At 40.4% G+C, this 19,365-nt stretch overlaps 2 long non-coding RNA genes across 2 annotated transcripts; one reads left to right on the forward strand and one right to left on the reverse strand.

The window, feature by feature from the left end:
- Positions 1 to 4,155: 4,155 nt before the first annotated feature.
- Positions 4,156 to 14,320, reverse strand: LOC114014964 (uncharacterized). Its single transcript, XR_003558686.2, has 3 exons — positions 14,189 to 14,320; positions 12,445 to 12,639; positions 4,156 to 5,251 (listed from the first exon to the last, which is right to left on the reverse strand). It is a non-coding gene; the product is annotated as an uncharacterized LOC114014964 (long non-coding RNA).
- Positions 14,296 to 17,592, forward strand: LOC114014963 (uncharacterized). Its single transcript, XR_003558685.2, has 2 exons — positions 14,296 to 14,407; positions 17,075 to 17,592. It is a non-coding gene; the product is annotated as an uncharacterized LOC114014963 (long non-coding RNA).
- Positions 17,593 to 19,365: the final 1,773 nt, after the last annotated feature.

Genomic DNA, 19,365 nt, shown 5'->3' on the forward strand with positions numbered 1-19,365 from the left:
ATAGCAATATTTCATTCAGATTGATGAGTCTGAACCACTGAACTCCCTTGGAGAGGAAAACTCCTTTTAAGCACTTTTCAGAAGATTTCCAGCACCCCAAAGAACTGGACCACAGATACTGTAAGCGTGTATCCAACACTGATAGCTCACCATTTGAGGGAAAATAAGCATTAGATAATGGAGATACTGTTATACAGCATGACGCAAACAGCATGGATCCTGTGTGCCTCCTGTAGCATGCAGAACGGTTCCCCCATCAAACCACAACTACCTCTGCATAACACACAGCCCGTTAGGAGCCGTAAAATTCAAACAGTCTGCATCCTGCAGCTGATCATTCCTTTTCTGCACAGCTGCTGGTATTACAAGCATTATCAGTTGTCTTGCTTTACTGGGGCCATGCCTGTGTCATGGCCAGCACAAAATAGCTGAGGCGAGCCACTCCGCTGAGAGCCAATGGGCCAAAGGCTGCCCTGACACACGCACCAGAGGCAAGTCTGTTGAAGCCTATGTCAAGGAAAAAAACTGACCTTGAGCATTCTGAGCTATAGTTTTTCACAGTCAAATTACAGGGCAGATAAGCCTTTAATGTACCTCGTGAGCAAAGTGCACTAGTCCAGGACTAAGGTTGATGGATGAAGAAAATGAAAGAAATGAAAAGGTGTAGGTTGTACTGCAGGCTTAGCCACAGCGGTTCAGGTCCCAGTGCCCCAGCAGCAGCTCTCCATGTGGCCGTCCAGGGCTACACCTGGTCCAGCACAGGGATCTGTTTGGAAGCACTCTAAGAGAAAATCAATGTCACCCCCAGCAGCTGCTCACGTCAGGAAGCAGCCATGTTTTACTGCACCTGAAACACAACACTTGGCTTCTCAGGACGTGTAAGTAACAGATTTGTCAGGTGAGCCAAAAGGGATCCTCCCCTTAGGCAGGCCAGCAGAAATGAGTATCAGGCTTGTCTCGTCCAGGACTGACTCTTGCTGCCATTACACTGAAAGGACACATTGTGAGAAGTGAATTAATACACTGACATCTGTATTAGCAACGTTAAAACCACCCAGAGCATGGACAGGATTGCCCATACCATGTATACAGTAAGGGGAAATGCATGGTTTTGTTTCATGATGAGCTGTGGCTCTTCCTTACTCTCCTCAAGGCTCCACAGGAGCAGGTTGGTGATGGGCAGACTGCCTACCTGCATGGCAGGAGCAGGGCTGGGAAAGGGTCCAAAATCCAAAGTGGAGCTAGGGAGTAACCCAGTGACTGAAGGTCTGGTTTGACCAGGAAAAGTTCAGCCTTCCCAGTAAAGAAGATGATGAGTTGCAATACGAGTGGGTGGGTAGGGTGGGGCGAGAGAAAGCTTGAGAGAACTGAGCCCAGATGACTCCCACACTCCAGAGAGCTGGAGACTGGGAGACATCCTTTCTGGAAAGCAGTGTGCTGGGGTGTGCGAGTAGCAGAGAAAGACATTACTTCTAGTAGAGATGGGTGGGAGCTGCAATATTTGGACTCCAGTTTTCAATACCACCAAGTACAGAACGTGTATGGGTCTGAGCGTGTGGACCTAACAGACCCATCTTAATTTCCTAAGAGTTGTAAAGGCAAAGTTTTAGCAACACAAAACATAAAATATAAAACGCAGGAAAACCTGCATTGCTGGGGGAGGCAAAGAGGCATGCCTTAGCTTTCAGGGGAAAAAAGCTGTTTTGGCAAGGGCAATAATTAATGAGCCAGCGTCATTTAAAGGGGGCATAAATATTTGCATCCCAGAAACATTTGCCACCTTCTCCACGCTCCCCTTCCCTCTGTTTTTTCCCTTCTCTGCAGTCTCCTCTCTCACGCGCTCTTTTGCTCTCCCCTCCCCTCCCTGCCTGCCTGCCTATCATCTTGCTCTAATTGTTTCCAGATTTGTGTGGGAGGTCAGGGCCCGGGAGTGCTGCTTCATGCCAAGTTTATAAACAGAGCAGTGTTTCCAGATGGCCACTGGCTCCAGCCTGGCTAGCAGGTTGATTGGGACCAGAATAACAACAGGTGGAGAACAGACAATGAATTCCTTGACACTTATTTTACTCCCTCTGCTTTTTCCCCCATTCCCTCCTCCCTGCATCCACCACAGCTACCACCAGCAGACCTTCAAGCTCTTGAATCAGGGCAGGGAGTCAGGACACGAGGGAGGGAGAAAGGAGGAGAAATCATGAAAGAAAGTGCAAGTGACTTCCCTGACTGAAGAAATGGCAGGGCAGGAAAGGAGACACGCTGCTACTTCCCTGCCAGCCATTACCGCTGCTGTTAATGAAAGTGTCCTTCAAGCCCTCATGGAAGAGACCCTCAGAGATTAAATAATAATGGAGAATAAACAAGATAACTTGGACAAATAGAGAAAATTATAAGATTGATTTAACAATGCTCCTTAGGCAATTGTGTGCTCTCAGTTATTGGCAAGGCAGTCTGGGCCACCAAGCCCACTGGCAGCGATGACACATCTGCAGCCACAGGGAGCTCTGTACTCTATTTTTCCAGACAGAGCTAGTCTCCCCCAGGCTCCGGTTTGCTACCCCCGCTCCCAGTCTCCTGCCTTTCCCAGTCTCCCTCGCCTCCGAGCTGATGTTTTCTTCCCACTCTCCACACCAAATTCCCACTTTCCTCATCAAAAGTTGTTTATAGAAATGATGGGGCCAAGGAAAAGAGGTTCTGCAAGGCAGTAGCAGAGGTGCTTTTCTTTCTGTTTCCTTGCTCATCCCAGTGAATTTGTGGGCGTTGTTTGGCACAACTGCATTGCTCCAGTGACTTGGATTAGAGCAGATCAAAAGGTGGCCACAGATGACCCAAAACTGCAGTAGGTTCAGGTTTGGGAGAAGCCTCACTCAGCTGAAGGAAAGAGAGGCATAAATTAAAGCAGACAATGGCCTTGATTTTGGGCCTACAGTAACATGAATGCACACTTTATGTGCATACACGGAGTATGGTCAACCCCTGCTACAATATCACTCCTGGAAATCCCAAAAGAAGGCAGATCCCGGGAGCAAATGGGAGAGAAAGAGACAAGGTAAAGAAACAGACAAGGTCAGAGGAGTAAAGCTAAACTTTCAGAGCCCAGGCTGCTTCAATCTGTGGCAAAACTTTTAGGAACCCATCAGGATGAATTTGCAACATGTTTTGGTTCTGGTGGCTGTGATTGCCACCTCCTCTGTCCCCCAAGAGACCACCAGGATGCGTGAGCTGGATGCAGTTCCAGCTGTACACTGGAATGCTGGGACTCCAGCTCCTCCCCCTCACTGAATGTCCCAGGGATCCATATGACTGGGAGTTCAACTTCAGGAGATGGTGAAAAGGGAGTGAAAGAGGTACTAGTGAGGGGAAATAAGGAGAAACAGTCTTCCAGGTTAATTCATTTTATATTCCCAAACTGCAAATGTTCCTATTTCCCTGCTGGCCCAGTTCTGCAGTCCTTAGTGTAAGATAGCAGAACCATTAAGTAGCAAAATTGTGAATTATCAAAAAACATTATAATCTCAACTGAGTTAATTAGTAATGAGACTAAATTATCAAAACTGCTGGATAGGCTCAACAAATTTGTTATACACAAGAGAAAGAAAAAAGGGTAAAAATTTCTGTCCATTTCCCACTTGTGCTTGCATTCTCCAGATGATTAAATTTACACTAGAATGAATATCCTAGAAATAAACCCATAGAGAAGTTTTAGGATTGCAAAATTCAAAGTTGCTGACTTAAAAATATTATTCCTTAAAAATTCAATGGCTGCCTTAAACTGAATGTTATCCAAAGTTTGTAATTAAACCAAGACTCCAAAATGAATTGTTTATTTTCTATTTGCTGCACTCCTTACACGTAGAGAAATTGAAAAGGCAGTGAAATGGCATACACAGTCTCCTCTGTTCAAATAAAGTGATTAGTAAACTGACTGAATTACTCACATGGGTGAAGCAGACAGGACTTACCCTGTTCAATATTAATAGTCTATTTTCTTATTTGTAACCTTATATTCAGATCCTTAATGGTTGACGTACTCTTGGGTTGTCTGTAAAATACCCCCAAAAAACATTTTTGGCATAAGTGTCAGCGTGAAGGTGAACTGAAATTTAATAAGACTACAGTTTGCTGCTACTCGGAAAGCTTTTATACAAATGGTGTGTGAAAAGCAAGCGTGATTTAAAAAGCATTTGCTAATATTTGCAATGCAAAAGACTTCAAATTCTTGCATATGAATACCTGGAAGCAGATTTGGAAGCATTTAGGGGTTTTCATGAATGTCAGCAAATTGTTAACAGGTTTTTATTTTCCTGGAGAAATTTCATGACTAGTCTTAACTGTCAAATTTTATGCTGTGTAAGTTCTACATCTACAAATAAACACAAAAACATATTAAGCCAGTTAAAAAATCTTTGCAGTTTCAAAGCCTCTTATATCTCAGGATCTCAAAATACTTTAAACAAACACTGTGCCTAATCCTAAAGATTGGTTTAAATGAGGTCACTCAGCACCTCTTAAGTAGATGTTTAGGATATTTTGCCAGATGAGCTTTTAAGATAGATCATTTTATGGCAATAGGGTAAGCTACAACAGTGTGGAGATTCTCCCGGTTTCGGACTGTAAATTCTTTGGGGCAGAGAATGGCTTTGACCATGTGCTTAGGCATTAGAGTCTTGATTTTACTGACAATTCTGGACATAACAGATGCAAGTAGAATAACAAAGAAAAAGAATAGGAAGTACTGAAGACAAAATGCTCACCAAGGCAGGATTTGGTTCTGATAAAAAATTGTAATTCTTATGTTCATACGACTTCCAAAATTCTACTTGTGCACAAAGTTTCCAATTATTCGTGGAGTATTATTGGGACTGTAGACTGATCATTTTTCATGTGCCACTAACACCACTGTTTTTGGCACAGCATTATGTTTTGTATAACTCAGAAACCCCAGGCCATGCCTTTCCTGTCGTTGCTCCTGTGTTCTACAGAAATCTGTGTACTAAGTTTTTCAAAAAGCAGTGCAGTTCAATGTTTGGTTCATGGAGGTTTTGTAATATCTGCGTTTCTGCTGAATGGAATTATCCAACTCTGACATACCAAATCCAGGATAAGGAAACTTGAGATTTGACTGTGTACCAAACTCTACATTTCTATAGTGAAGGTATTGATCTGATGCTAAACTATGGATACTTATCTGCAATCCTGGTTTCTCTTTCAGCAGCTCAGCATTGACTGTGACGACCAGAGTCACTTGTGGACACCTCTGTGGAAACAAGGCAAATGACATTTGCATTTTAAACCAACAAAGAACAACTTTCAATAGGTGGAAAGCTGAAGATAGGCAGAATTACTAGCATAAAGTGATTCTTTTAAGGAGAAGAGTTTGTCTGCATAATGCTAATTTGCAGTGTTGATGTCCACATGAGCACAGTATGATAAGCAGGTGTTTTTGTTCTGGATGTGACTGCTTGCTCCTTTTCACACCCAGGCAGCACAGTGGGAAATGCCAGGGAGTCTAGCTTCAGTCACTGGCTCAGATATCAAGTTAAGATTGAAAGGTCAGGTTCTGGGAATCCACACTGCAGAAGCTTTATATGTAAATGTAAGCAGAACGATTCGTCTCACCTAACTGCTTAAGTCTAAAACATCTACTGAAAGATGCTTAGATTACAGATGCTGCTTCTATAACCAGCAGAGACAGACATCTCCACAGGCATCTTCAGTGGAAGGATCTCTCACTTGCACACAGTTGACTTGTTGTGGTTTAACCACAACAGATGTTAAGGACAGAAGGACTTCAGAAAACTGAGATAGCTAGATACATAAGTTCTTTTAGATGCTAAAATAAATTCCGCTCCAAGCATGGCAACAGCTTTTTGGACTTTGCCAATGATTAATCTTTTCACACAGACATAGCTATTGAGACATGCTGGTGCAACAGCATTTTCAAATGTTGAATGTCTCTGAAAATTCCTGCTATGGAAAGATTACATAAATGCTTCCTGAAATATAGCTTATTTAGAAATGAGGTGCATACCTGACCTAATGTTCCTGAAAAAAAACCAGCTAAGCTTCTCCTCACACAAGTTTTGAAACACCTCAAACCAGAATGAAGTTATTTTTCCCTTCAAGAAGCTGGCAGGGTAGTGAAAAGTCTTGTGTGGAGGAGGTGAGAAATACCGTTTCTAAATGCTGAGAAAACCAACTGTCCACAATGACAACCCATATACAGTGACTAGATTATTTATTATGCTAGTTTGAACTGCTACTCTAAACCAATGATATAGGAAAAACTGTGACTGAAGGCAGGAGAACATGCAGATATTGTTCATAAATTTTCCTCTAAATTTTTAAATTAAATTGGAACTCATGTTTGTGCATTCAGAGTCCACTCACAAATATTCAAGTAGTTGGGTGCACTCTCCAGAGCGTTCAGAGACTGCAAAGTATGGCCCTGTAAGAGGACCACTGTAAAGCCTCTGAACAGTTCAACATATACAGAGCTCTCATAAAAGCTTTTTTCAGGAAGCACCTTACAAATTCAAATAAACACACAGAGGATGAGATAACTGGGCCAAGTGAGTAAGTTAGCTTCATGTGACAGTGCCCATTCGCTGTTACTCTGAAGAGCAGGCTTCAACTTTGGGCCCTAAACTACTGGATTTCTGGACCTCTGTCAGCCAGAGTCCAGATTCTCTGGGCAGAGAGGCACAACATTGTCTCAGTGGGACACCACAGTCCATCCCAGGTGGTCTGAGAGTTACTCAGTATGTGCAGCAGGTCCTGGACATAACTATGGCACCTATCCCAGTTTGTGTGTTTTGAAAGGTGCATAAATGCTACCAGCAATTTCATTGCGAGGAGTCCTGCTAACAAATATAGGATTAATTAATAACAGACATTCTTCTGGTATGTTTTCTATGTAGGAGCTAATCAAGCCAACTCAGGCTGGTTTTGTGTTCTGTTGATTGTCACCCTAAAGACAGGAGAGCAAATACATCAAATATGCTTGACCAAAACAGAGAGCATCTTAAATGAAAAGCATGTAATGGTAGGGGCTGCTCCATCTCAGCAAAAAAGCAGATTAAAGAAATACAGGGAGAAAGATTATAACTATGATCACTGAACATCAGACGTAGCAAGTACACTTAGTAAAAAAGGTGACAGTGAACTGCGGATTGCAGGGAACCTAACTGGTGAAATTGCTCCAGCGAAATTTATTGATCATGAGGTCTAAGCAAAAGGAATTGCCTGGGAGATTTTTCCTGCATGTTTAATGAGATATTAACTGCAAAGCTTAGTTAAAAGTATGTGAAGAAAAGAAAAAATGGTGCTTTGTTCACTCTAGATTGTAATACCTATATAAATATTAACGTGATAGAATAATCTGCTCCAACATTTTCATCTGTATCAGCGTAATTGTTGCATCGGAATGCTCGTTTGCTTAAGAACGCCATAGTACATCTATTTGCATATCTCCTACTGCTATACCTTATAGTGACACAAGACTCCAGCTCAAGGAATAAGTTTGTGGCAACATTCTGCAGTATACAGTTTCATAAAGGTATATTGATATGAATGCAATTTTTTAAAAAAATATTACAATGAACCTCAAATGTTAGTCGTAATCCCCTACTTGTTTTCTGATTTAACTGCGAGTATAGTGGTCTGGAAACTACTGACAACTATTGACTGTATATTAACTAACACTATGCTGTTCTTGTACCTTTTGCATAGAACAAATTGACACTAACGGACTTCTACCTAAGAGCTGCTGTGATATCAGGGACTGCACAGTGAAGCCCTAAGGTGAGCCACTAATGTCTGTAAACCATTATAATAATAATACTTTGCCTAATTGATAGAGACTAAAAGGTCTAATAGATCAACACATTCATCTGTCTGCCAGAGGGCTGCCCATGTTCTGAAACTTCACAACAATCCAAAGGAGAGCAAATAATTGTAATTAAGAAGAAAAGAACAATGTAGTTGTTGCACTGGAGTTGATCTCTGAAACAAAGCAGAATTTAGCAGCTAAATGAAGTGGAAGCTATTAACTGCATCTTTATTACTATGCAAAGGCAAGTAGCAACTGTGTAATTTAAATAGGTCCATTATGTAACTTTTTTTCTAATTCATTCCTGATCTGCTAAACTAATCTCTATTTTTTAGGGGGTTTGAAAATGAATTAAATGGAAGAAAAATGCAGCTGAAAGCCAGGATTATTTAAGGAATGAAGAACAATAGGAAAGCATGACAAGGAAAGATCAGCCATTTGACAATGAAGCAACATCCTGAGCCTGAAGCACATTATTATTGAGTAAGCATCTGAGAAAATGTTTTATTTCTTCACCCAGGATGCATTTTCTTTCCTCTTTCTCCTCCCCTCGTAGCAGTGGAGTTTGACTTGGTGTTAACCTAGAGAAGTTTAACTTGGGGTTTCCTAGATGGGACTAAGAACTCCATTTGTGATGTAGCTCTGTAATTCCATGTCCTATATTTATAGCGTATACTGCAAGTCACATTTTTGTCAAATATGGGCACTGAATGGAGGCAGCTACCTGTGGGCTGTAGGACCCCTAAATGCCCTTTACAAGTCAATGGAGAGAAAGAGAGACACTCCAACAGCTGACAATTCAAAGAACCAAAATATGGCTGACCACCTGGAGATCTCTCTTCCTCGTTGATTGTAAAGGAAACCTGAAATAGGTACACTTCTAACACAGGTGGCAAAAGTTAGGCGGGATGATTCCCATCCAACTTTGCATGTTCTCATGCTTTTACAACTCCTCCTTCACACCAGAAGTAAAGGTTCAAAAGGTTTTTCTCTCCACAATGTTTTTTATGTGGGTTTCAAAAGCTATTCCTACCACAATTTTGCAGGCAGCATGAGCAAGGATATTTATCTGGTTACAATGCTAGGTTCCTCCAAATAATGTCTTGTCATGTAATTATTAGAAAAGAAATGTTTGTCTATTGAATAATCATGCTGCAATCATGCAGGCCCTAAGATAAAAAGACAACCCTAAGACACCATGGTGCTTATCAGGATATAAGGACTTTTCACAGTATTTTTTGATCATGTGCACTAAGCCTTTGCAAGAGTGGTGCAGCACTGTCAGTTAATTTAGTGCAGCATTTCAATAATGGAAGTCAGGGACTTTTGAAGATTTGGAAAATATATTGAAAGGCTATATATTTAAAACTAACACCTTTTCATTTAGGCATGTAAAACTAGTGTTACCCTTTTATCTAATTTCCTGCCCCTTTTACTAGCGATTCTGTTACAGCTCTTTTCTGTTAGGAACTGGTGGTTCAGTAGTTCAGTGCACCAGAAAGTAATGTAATATTTTGCAAGTTTTGTTGGAAAAGTAATATGGTAGTGCTATTACTAATGAGGAACATACTCATACTACAACTGGACTTTACTTAAAAAAAATAATGAAAAATAACAAGTACAGCTCTGCCCACTGTTAGACTTGTATATTCCTTTGCAATTAACCTAAAGATACAACTGAGTCCTGTGGCTGCACTGAACCTACTAAAAAGCACCAAGTTTGAACAAACTCACTTACAGAAATAATTTAGACTCACACATTTCATTCATGCCCTGCATAAGAAATCCATCATATTTTCTTAGTTGGTGGACAACAGTATTAGAGATTGGTCTAGCTTGCAGCCCCAGCCAAAATGCATTTTATAGAGGTCCAAAACACAAACCTGATCCCAAACTAATTAGATTCTCCCTCACAAAAACACAGTTTCCAATACTCATTTCTTCCTCCAGAAAATCTGAGCAGGGGATAATTCTTTAGAAAATTGCAATTCTTATTTGTATAACTCAATTTAAAATTCATAGAGAAAAAAGTCTGGCTTGACGCAATTATTAAATCATCGTTTGATGATCACTGAAATTTGTTGGACTCTTTCTTTAATCTTGGACATTTAAAAGCCCTTGAGTTTTATGTGTTGTGCTTCAGGACACCTGAATTGACTGCAATGACTGTGATTGGAATTTCACCTGCCTGATAATAATAAATTGTACTTTTGCAACAATTTTGTGGATAGGTTCCTTTCCCTCTCCCTTAACTTCATCTTTAAGCTCTTTTTTCACATTGACTATATTACTTAATGTCTGAATTTTTATTCTTGTTGCTTTATTTCTACTTTTTTCCTCTTTTTCCCTCTACTTCATTTTTTTTCTGTTCTTCGTTTTTGCTTAGTCTAACATTTATTGTGGTTTAATTTTTAGGATACATATGTATGTGGTGTGGAATTATAATCTGGACATTTATATACTGAATATATGTTTTTGTTGGAGAAATACATAATTGATGATTGTTCTTATTCTTCTGAGAAATGCCAATTCAAACGGTAGGCCCCAGTTCAATGGATCCTCTACTGCTTTAACAGAACAAAACACCAAAAGCAGGCAAAGGAAGTACAACAGTTTATCTTGGGGTAAGAAATACTGCAAATGTTGGTGCTTGACTGTTTTGCATCTGTCATAATCTCATGCTGAAATACCATTCAAGTGTTAATAATATATTTTGTAAAAAACATGGAACAGATATACCGTAAATAATCACATTGAGAGGAAATAACACACTTGAAACTGGAAATTCCTTTTCTACTTCTAGGCAGATTTCTCAGTTTATTTAGATGTTAAAGAGATCTATTGCCCTTTAAAGTACAGTATTAATAGCTAGGTTAGTTTAACTGCCCTTTTCCCACACATGTTTTTGCAGACTAACACCTACTGATACAGTTTTCAAACAGTGAAATCTCCTCTGATTCTTTAAATGTTCTTCTGTCTTCATTTCTGGATGGCGGTCACAGAGAACAAAGCCTACTGGAATAAACAGTTTGTGAATGCAACTTCCACAGGTTTTGCTGCTGTTTGAGCACATATGTAGGTCCCAAAGTTGCATTTGCTTAAAAAACCCACACTGAGCTAAGGACTCTTTAAAAATTGGTTATTATTTGTCATGGCCAATTCTCTTTTAAATCTAATACATCTGGATAGGATTCAAAAGAAGCGTTACAGAGTGAGTAACTGAGTAAGGATAGACAGGGGCACATACTTAAAGTGAGGCACCCACATGAGCCAAAGGGACATACCAATACACAGTCAGGCACTGTAACCTTATTGGCACCACTCAGCTCTAGTAAATTTTTGACTTTTACTTTTGCTACATTAATCCACAATGCTTATTTTTTCACAACTGGTCTTTGTTGTTAGGTGCAGAAGATCTACTGTGAAGTAGTAGTTTCCAAAAGAGAGGACTGGGGAAGGGGGAGGTTGTTGAGTTTTTGAAGGCAGTTGTTTGTGTGTTTGTTTTCTGACAACTGGCAAAAGCCCAGCAGCCATTCTCCAGAAATTTCACAAGAAGCATTCATATGGGCAGGAAATCTACTGGCAAGAAATGGCAGATGAAAGAGTTATGTACTGCTGAATTAGAGTTTTGCACCTGCACATTGCTTAAGTTGGAGAACATGTTATTAATATAATCAAAATAGTATAACTAGTAGGATGCGTAGTCATCTACCAAGGAGATTTCATTTTGAGAATTCGTGGACACTTCTTGCATTAGTGCAAAACAAGGAGTTGAATCAATTTCAAATGTGCGCTAAATTAAAAGGGGAACAAACAGTCAATTATTATCAGGATACCACATTTAAAATTAAGATGGGAACTGTGTAAGTGAGCCCAGACCAGTCTACTGGAGGTCCAGGGACACAAGTGGGATTACAGGCAGATATGCCCAGTAAGTAAGGTCAGAGAAATCCTGCTTCAGGCTCACTCATTGGATTCTGTCTTATTTCTATTTTATTTATGGAGAAACCTTTTTTTTTTCCCCTCAGGGTCATTAAACTTAGACTGGAATAAGGCTGTTCAAAAAACTCCTATGGAACATTTTTGGGGGTCAGGATTTGGTAATTCATTGAAATCAAAATATTTCCAATGCATATCAAAACATATCAACAAAATTTCAAAATGTGTTGTCCCAGTTTTGAAACCTGGAAGCCCTGAGGTCTCTAGTTCAAAGGTAGACTACTTGGTGGGCCATTCTGCAATGACAGGCCACCAATCCTCTATCCTGGCAGTCAGAGGACTGAGCAATGTTCTGCCAGCTAGGCAAGACTCCTCCAGAGCCCTGCAGGCTTCCAGAAGAACTTAGCCAAAATCCAACTGTCCCTGCAAAAAGTTTAGATTTCAGTCAACTGCCAAGGTCTCTCTGAAGTTTGCCAAACAGCTTTACTTTTGAGACTGGTTCCATCAGCTTTCTGTGTACAAATGTTGGGGGTTTGCAAATAAATAATTTCACCCCAAACAAACCATTTTATCTACCTCAGTAATCACTTAGATCATGCAAAATTATGCACCATCCCTGGATTTGTACCTGGACGCATGATGCTGCTTTAGGCTTCAGGCACAGAAAGGTTATTACAGACCTTGGAGATGTGCAGTTCAGTCTTTCCAAGTTGACCAACACCTCTGCCACGCAGTCAGTACCCTCCTTATTGTATTTCACCTCAAGTGGTTTTTAAACAGCCATAGGGAGGCAATGCCCAGTGCTTCCCTGGGTTAGAAGGCTGAGACCTGGCCAAGGTGGTTCATGAGGAATTTTGACTCTTTCCTACTGGGATCTGAAATACCAGGAAACTAAGAGAAAACATTAAAATCAGCTAAATCAGTATCCATGAAAAACAGTAATACAGAAGTATGCTAGCTATATTGCCATCTCTTGTACAAGAATTATGGCATATCAACACAGAATATGCAACAGCAATTGTAAGAACCCCATGGGGGAGGCACTGCTGAAACTTTGCACTCTCACAGTGCAAGAGCTGCTGCCCAGCCACACTTGCAGCCCAGGCCAAATTTTCCTATGTGATAGGCCAGCCTCCATCAAGAGTCATGGAAGCAACCTACCCATCTGGAAAGTCACAATTGATCCACCAAAAGGCTAAAATACTGAGCATGGTTTGTGAACTGAAGGGAGACAATGAACGAACGCCCCTAGAAAACTGTATGGTGATCAAAGATTTTCTAATCCTATAGACAAAAATGTTTGGGGGGCTGACCCAAAGCAGTTTATTCGTAGATTTACTGAGCAAGATTGTTTAACAGTCTCCATACTGGGTAAACCACTGTTTTCATCAGAATGAGAATTTTACTACAGTCTTTAAAGCCAGCTAAATTAACACAGCCTGCATCAGTACGTTATCAGCAGCAATGTGTTCTGAGGTTTGTTTTCTCTCCTTTATTCACTGCAAAACCTATTGAGTTGCAAGGAATACTGAGTGGGAAAAGCCATTTTAAACTGCATGTTTATCATTTTAATGTCATTTGAATAACTAACCCATAAACTTTATCATTTTGCTATTAGAAAGAAGAAATAAAAATATATAAAACCTGTAAAGAATCACAGAGTACTCATCCAGATTGCTGACAGTCAGTAAATGCCTCAAAAATCTCTCCCACTTCTTTACAGAGGCTAAAATTCAGCAGTCCAGCAAACTGGACTATAAAATCAGCAGATCTGCCCCAAAATTAACACACTTTTTCTTTGCAGTAACAGAGCTAAAATGCATTTGTGGGACAGCAGGCTGGCACTGGGTCATGAAAGGTATTTGTCATTTTGTAAAACAAAGCAGCCATCCATAACCTTTTTCGTCTCCAGATAATAAAAGGGAAAGTCTCATTTTGCGACTATAAAAAAAGTTACAGCAGTACAGCTGTAAGCAGAAATCCAGTCCACTTGTGGTTTAGAGAGCTCCATGCCTACCGTACATAAAATAATATGCTGTTATCATTAACATAGACAACAGCTTGTTTTCAATTTGGCTGCAGATAATGAAATTATCCCCCAAATTGCCATAAAGTGGAACAAATAAACACAAAAGCAAACTCTTTCCCGCCCCCCCTCCCTTCAGCAGAGCTGGCTTTCAGCTATTTAGAATAAAAGCAAAGCTTCTGTTTTTCCAGAGCTCCAGTTTTGACCTCAAGCAGATAAAGAACATGAAATGACAAACACGCAGCAAAGAGTTACTGTGTCCTTCCCCCCGGCCTCTGTTTACATTAGGAAATGTACCCAGGGAGGAGGGAAGGGGAGGCAGGAGGGCTGCCTTTCAGCGCCGTGCTCAGCTCCGCTGGCTCCGGCTGGAGCTGGCCCCTGTTTCTGAGTAAGCTTACTCCACTCCAGATGTGCCTCGGCTCCAGCGTGGCTGCCATGTACAGTAAATCGGCATCTGAGGGCTCGTCAATCTGTGGGGTAGAGCAATTGCGGTCTCGCCAGGCCGCCCCACTGGCACAAATAGAAATTTGCGCTGCTGAACTGGAAAAGGAGGAGGAGGAGGGAAAGGGGCGACAGGGAAGGAAGGAGGCAAATAACGGGAGAGCACTGTGTGAAAGGTGAGGGGCTGGAAGGTGTCCGCTCCCGGGAGGAGAAGGGGAAGAAATAAACACTAACAGCCAGCAGGGGAAATGTTCTTAATGCATTTGTAAATTTACTTGTAAATGTTTTACACTTAGAGAGAAAGGGGAATGCTGCATATCATTTGGCAATGTTGGCTGTCTATAGGTCCCCGTGGATATACTGATTTAGTACGACTTGTAACCAGGGCAAGAGAAACATAAAATAGCCGGGGAAAGACAGCCAATTAGTCATTACATGTAGATTGTAAAAACAAGAGACAGAGACGGAGAAATAAATACCCTTAGCAAATTGAGTGCCTCTTGTTTATGTCCCTGCAACATGAGTATGAAAAAGCAGAGGCAAGGATGCCTTCTAATCAAAGTGTAACTTGCAAACCCATCAGTGCTCTCATTCAAAATCCTCCAGGGTTTCCTGACGCTCACAAGATTTACCTATTTGCTGTCATTGTAAAATACAAATTGTTTCACTAATCAGGCAGTTTGCTTTGGATCTAACCCCAGTTGTACAAACTCCAATTTGGACGTTCATTTCTGATCTCCTCCCGCCTACACAGCCGTTGCTAACTGAGTTTTAATAGGATGAGAAAACGATCTTTTCTTTTATAGTGGGTTCAAATGAGCTACCCAGCTTCAAGCTGACTATAGCTCTGTTTTCCTAATCACCATTTTTTTATAGCAATTCTGAGGATGAAAATGCCTGCTCCCCCTCCCTTTGCTTCCAACAGTGCCAAGTCTAAGAATGTAAATAAGTGTTAAATGGAATCACAGAAGAAAAATGGGTCAGATTTAGTGTAATTGAGTCATAGTTAAATTTAGGCTGCTTTTATTTGCAAATGTGCACTTTAACAGCAGCTCTATACAGCATCTCTGGGTAGAATGAGATGCCTCATTTATTTATTATTTTTATTGTGGTTGTGCCTGAAATTCTCTGCAAAGGCTCCCAGTCCCATTGTGCTGTGCACTGTAAAAGATGAGCTGTGCATTTTTAAGACTCTCCTTTGCCAGAGAGGCTACCCTCTGAGTACCATCTGGGTTAAATGGCAGCACCTTAAATGGACAGAAGTATTGTCAGCTGTTCTAAATTTTCAAAAGTTGTGAATCAAAGCTGAAAAAAATCATGGGGCTGCAGGAAAAGTCATAAGACTTTCCAAAGGGCATACACAACATCCTTGCTTGTCTTCTACTCTGTGAGTTTCCAAAGCTTCCCAACACACTGTGTGGCTATGAAAGCTACTTTCTAAAAAGGAATACTTAGATTCTTGCAGTATCCATTCATTTAAGGAATAAAGGCTTAAAAACATCAAATATAATTAAATTTGAAATAAAACCATAAGACTTGGCAGTACAACAAACAGTTGTATATAGTACTCGATTTTCCTTAACACCCCATTGACAGAATGAGGTAGTAAGCTCTCTTCCCTCTAGGTTAAATCAATCCTGCAAGGTACGAGGTGCTCTGACTGACTACAAAGAACATATGTAATCATATACAATTAAACAATTAAATTAAATGTGATTATTCTTACGCATAAATTTCTTACTGGGTTTTCAAGCACTGGAGGCACTGAGATCATTACCTTAGATGCAGGGCAATACAGAAGCTCAACAGGCCCCCAGCAAGCAAGCAGGCATGCATCTGCCAAAGAGGACAAGTCCATGCACAAAGAGTATGTGTCACATTACCAGCTCTTCTGGTGGACCCAAAGGAGGCGTGCTGCCTCCCACTTCTTCCTCTCATCTCAGTGTCCAGCCCATACCCCAGCTAGCCCCTGAAGAGGGTTCTCACCATTGCTTCATGCTTTGTGCAGTCATTTACAGCAGGACAAAATGGACACAAAACAAATGTATCAAATCAGGATGGCAAGATTAGGATCAAAATTACCTCTAAACCTGACTGTTTAAAACTAGGCCAAAGCACTGACAAATGTACAGCAGGGACTTCCCTTACACTGACAGAAATATGAACTGGGTGATGGAACAGGTGTTTCCAGCGGCCAGCATTTCCATGCAGAAAGGCAACACAGGCGGGTCTCATTAGGCAGTAGCAGAGTTTAACAAGGAATGTGACTTTTCCCACCCCATGTTGAATGAGTGGCCCAGGGGAAATGTGATACTTCGAGGACACCAAGAGCAGCACAGTTCTTAGCTCATCCACCACAATGGCACTAATTTGAGAATAAGTGAGCGTAAAGCTGATAATAGTTGTCTGTAAAGAACCATGTAGGATGGTAAGATGATATCAGACAATACTAAGTGACCATGGAGGAATGTATCTAGAAGCCAGGACACAAAGTGAGTGAAGCATGAAGAGGGTGTTGAAAATGAATCAGTGAGAGAGGTAGGAACAGCAGAGCAAATAGTGCAGTCCCTCTTCAGAGAAGCCCCGTTCACTGTTTTGCTCCTAACTCACAGCAACAATGCTCTTCCACTGTAGTTTTAGCCATGTTTTCACAATGTAAAATCAAGTCCTTGCTTACATCTGTATCATACGTGCAGCCACTTAACCTCAGGTTTATTGTGCATATGGTCAGAAAGGACAATTTCCCTGACAGAAGTTAAAGAAAAGGCAAAATCAACTGAAAATCTCACTAAAATATGATACCTTCTTTGATGTCTCAACTAACACAATGTGCCCTCTTGCAGGACAGCAGGTACTAAAGCCTCAAGAAAAATTGCCTGGAAAAAAAAAAAAAAAGATGGTTCATATTTCCAATGATAACTTCCTTTTAATTGCACATTAAAGTCTTGGATCTACTATTTTCTTCTATACACATTCCAATGCACCTGACAACTGAAGGAAGGACAGTACTGTCCAGCCATTGTGTGGGCAATGTTGTGAAAAATACCACAAAAGATTCTGCCAAGCCTCCCTCTCACACAGACCTCTGACACCTGCATTATTTGGAACGACTACTTTCTGTATCAGTGAATTCCCCCCAGGGACTGAAACAAGATGAGCAACCAAGAACCTGGCTGCAGAGCAATGCTGCGGAGAGGATAGGGATGCAATTATCCTTTCCTACTTAAGGAAGATGCAGCAGCCCCATGTTCTAAGGAAGACAAAGATGGCTTCACACATCTTCTAAAAAAGTGGACATTAAGAAAAGTTTGTTAACTATCCTGTCTACAGTAATCTAAAAATAAAATCTAAAAGGACTGCAGGAATAGGCTGTGTTGTAATTGAAATTGTTCATAACACAAACTGCAAACTTGGCATTTTTGTTCATAAAAGAACTATCAATAAGTTCACCAGGCTTATATATGTCAAATTTTCAACATCCTAGTAGCATGTTCTTTATGATGCCTTTGACACCTGCAGAGAAATTACATCAAATCTGTAACAGCAGTATTAGGTAATGCACCAGAGTTCAATGTTCAAAACATCCTGTTCTTTACATAGCCTCTTGTCTTACACAAAAGCAGTTAAAAATAATAGAGCTTGTTCAAGTGCCAGATTTACAAGCTTGTGTTCATTGACTTTGTAAGATTCATCTTGCAAAATTGTTTTGTTATACCTGTGGGCTGTGAAAGGGGTGGCAGGAGAAGGCACAAGAGGGAGGAAAGCTTTGTGAATCGGTGGTTTCAAGCTTTCAGGAAAAAATAAAATAACTTCAACCACTCTGCTTTTATGACAATTAATTTACTTTTCTGAAAAGTAAAATTAGTAAGAAGTGAATTTTTTAAGAAGTGAGTAACTGAATAAGTAACCTGTAGCTGGACCGGAGATAGATTAAAGTCATGGAATATTTATATTTGCAGTTTGAGATCTGGAGGCTTGTATCAGCTAATTAGTAAGACAGATGCCATTTGCAAAACGTGGATGTTGATCCTGATGCAGATTTTGAGCTCATCAATCTTTTAGAATGTTTAGAGGAGAGGAAGCTTGGCTCTGCTCTCAAATTTCACACTAGAAGGCTCTAGCTGGCTTCAGTGATGAAAGAAAAAATAAAAAAAAAGAAAAAAAAAAAAAGAAAAAATGGCTCTGTGTAGGCTTCTACAGCCTTGCTATGTAACGTGCACATTGTAACAACCTCAGTGTTGCTGTTACAAAACTGTGTGAGCAATAGGCCCCCTCCTTATTGGGATCTGGGGTTCCTATTGTTGTTGAGAGAAATATGAGCAGAACAACGCAATCCACCAGTGCCCTTCTGTTCTTGTCACATTCATGAGTCCTACGACTAATCTCTTTGCAATCAAGACCCAAAGCTATAATTGATCACTTTATTCTTATTTTCATAAACTGTTGAGAGCTTTTCTGTTATTAATTCTGTTTATGAAATGCTCATTTTTACTGGGAAGCAGCATATTGATGGTGTGTTAGACTGGGAAAAAAGGGACCTGGCTCAGCACATCAGTGATGTCTGCTACCAGCTTCTAGCTGTTGAAGCATTTCTTAAGCATGGATTGTATTTACAGTTATCAAGTCTAAAAATTATAAAGTCCTTCATCATTGCTTAATAGGGTGCTTTGAGATTACAGATGAAAAGCACCAGGAAAAAATAATTTGTACAAAAAAATAACCAGTGCTGCAGAATGAAGCACCAGATCAGAAACAAGATGAATTTCACACTTCCATTGAAGAGTCTCCAGTTCATACCAGATCAGATTTGAGCCCAGCTATTTTTTCCGAATACCTACATACAGTCTATTTGTAACATATCCCTCATAAAGCTCTTCCTCTTACTTCCTGTGAATAGGAATATTGCAAAACTGCACAGAGGAAGTGGAAGTTTAAAAGCTTTGCTGAGACCAGATGGAAAATGTGATAGGAAACTGAAAAACAAACATTTTGTGTTTTCATATATATTAATTACACTTAACAAAGGTTAACTTCCACTCATATCTTTCCCTCAATTTTTTTACCCAGAACTCTTCATTCTTGCACTAACAGTTATAGACTGCAAGGGCTTCTACCAACAATAATAAGAGTCTGG

The sequence above is a fragment of the Falco cherrug genome, chromosome 3, assembly GCF_023634085.1.
Source record: "Falco cherrug isolate bFalChe1 chromosome 3, bFalChe1.pri, whole genome shotgun sequence".
NCBI classification, from domain to species: Eukaryota; Metazoa; Chordata; class Aves; order Falconiformes; family Falconidae; genus Falco; species Falco cherrug.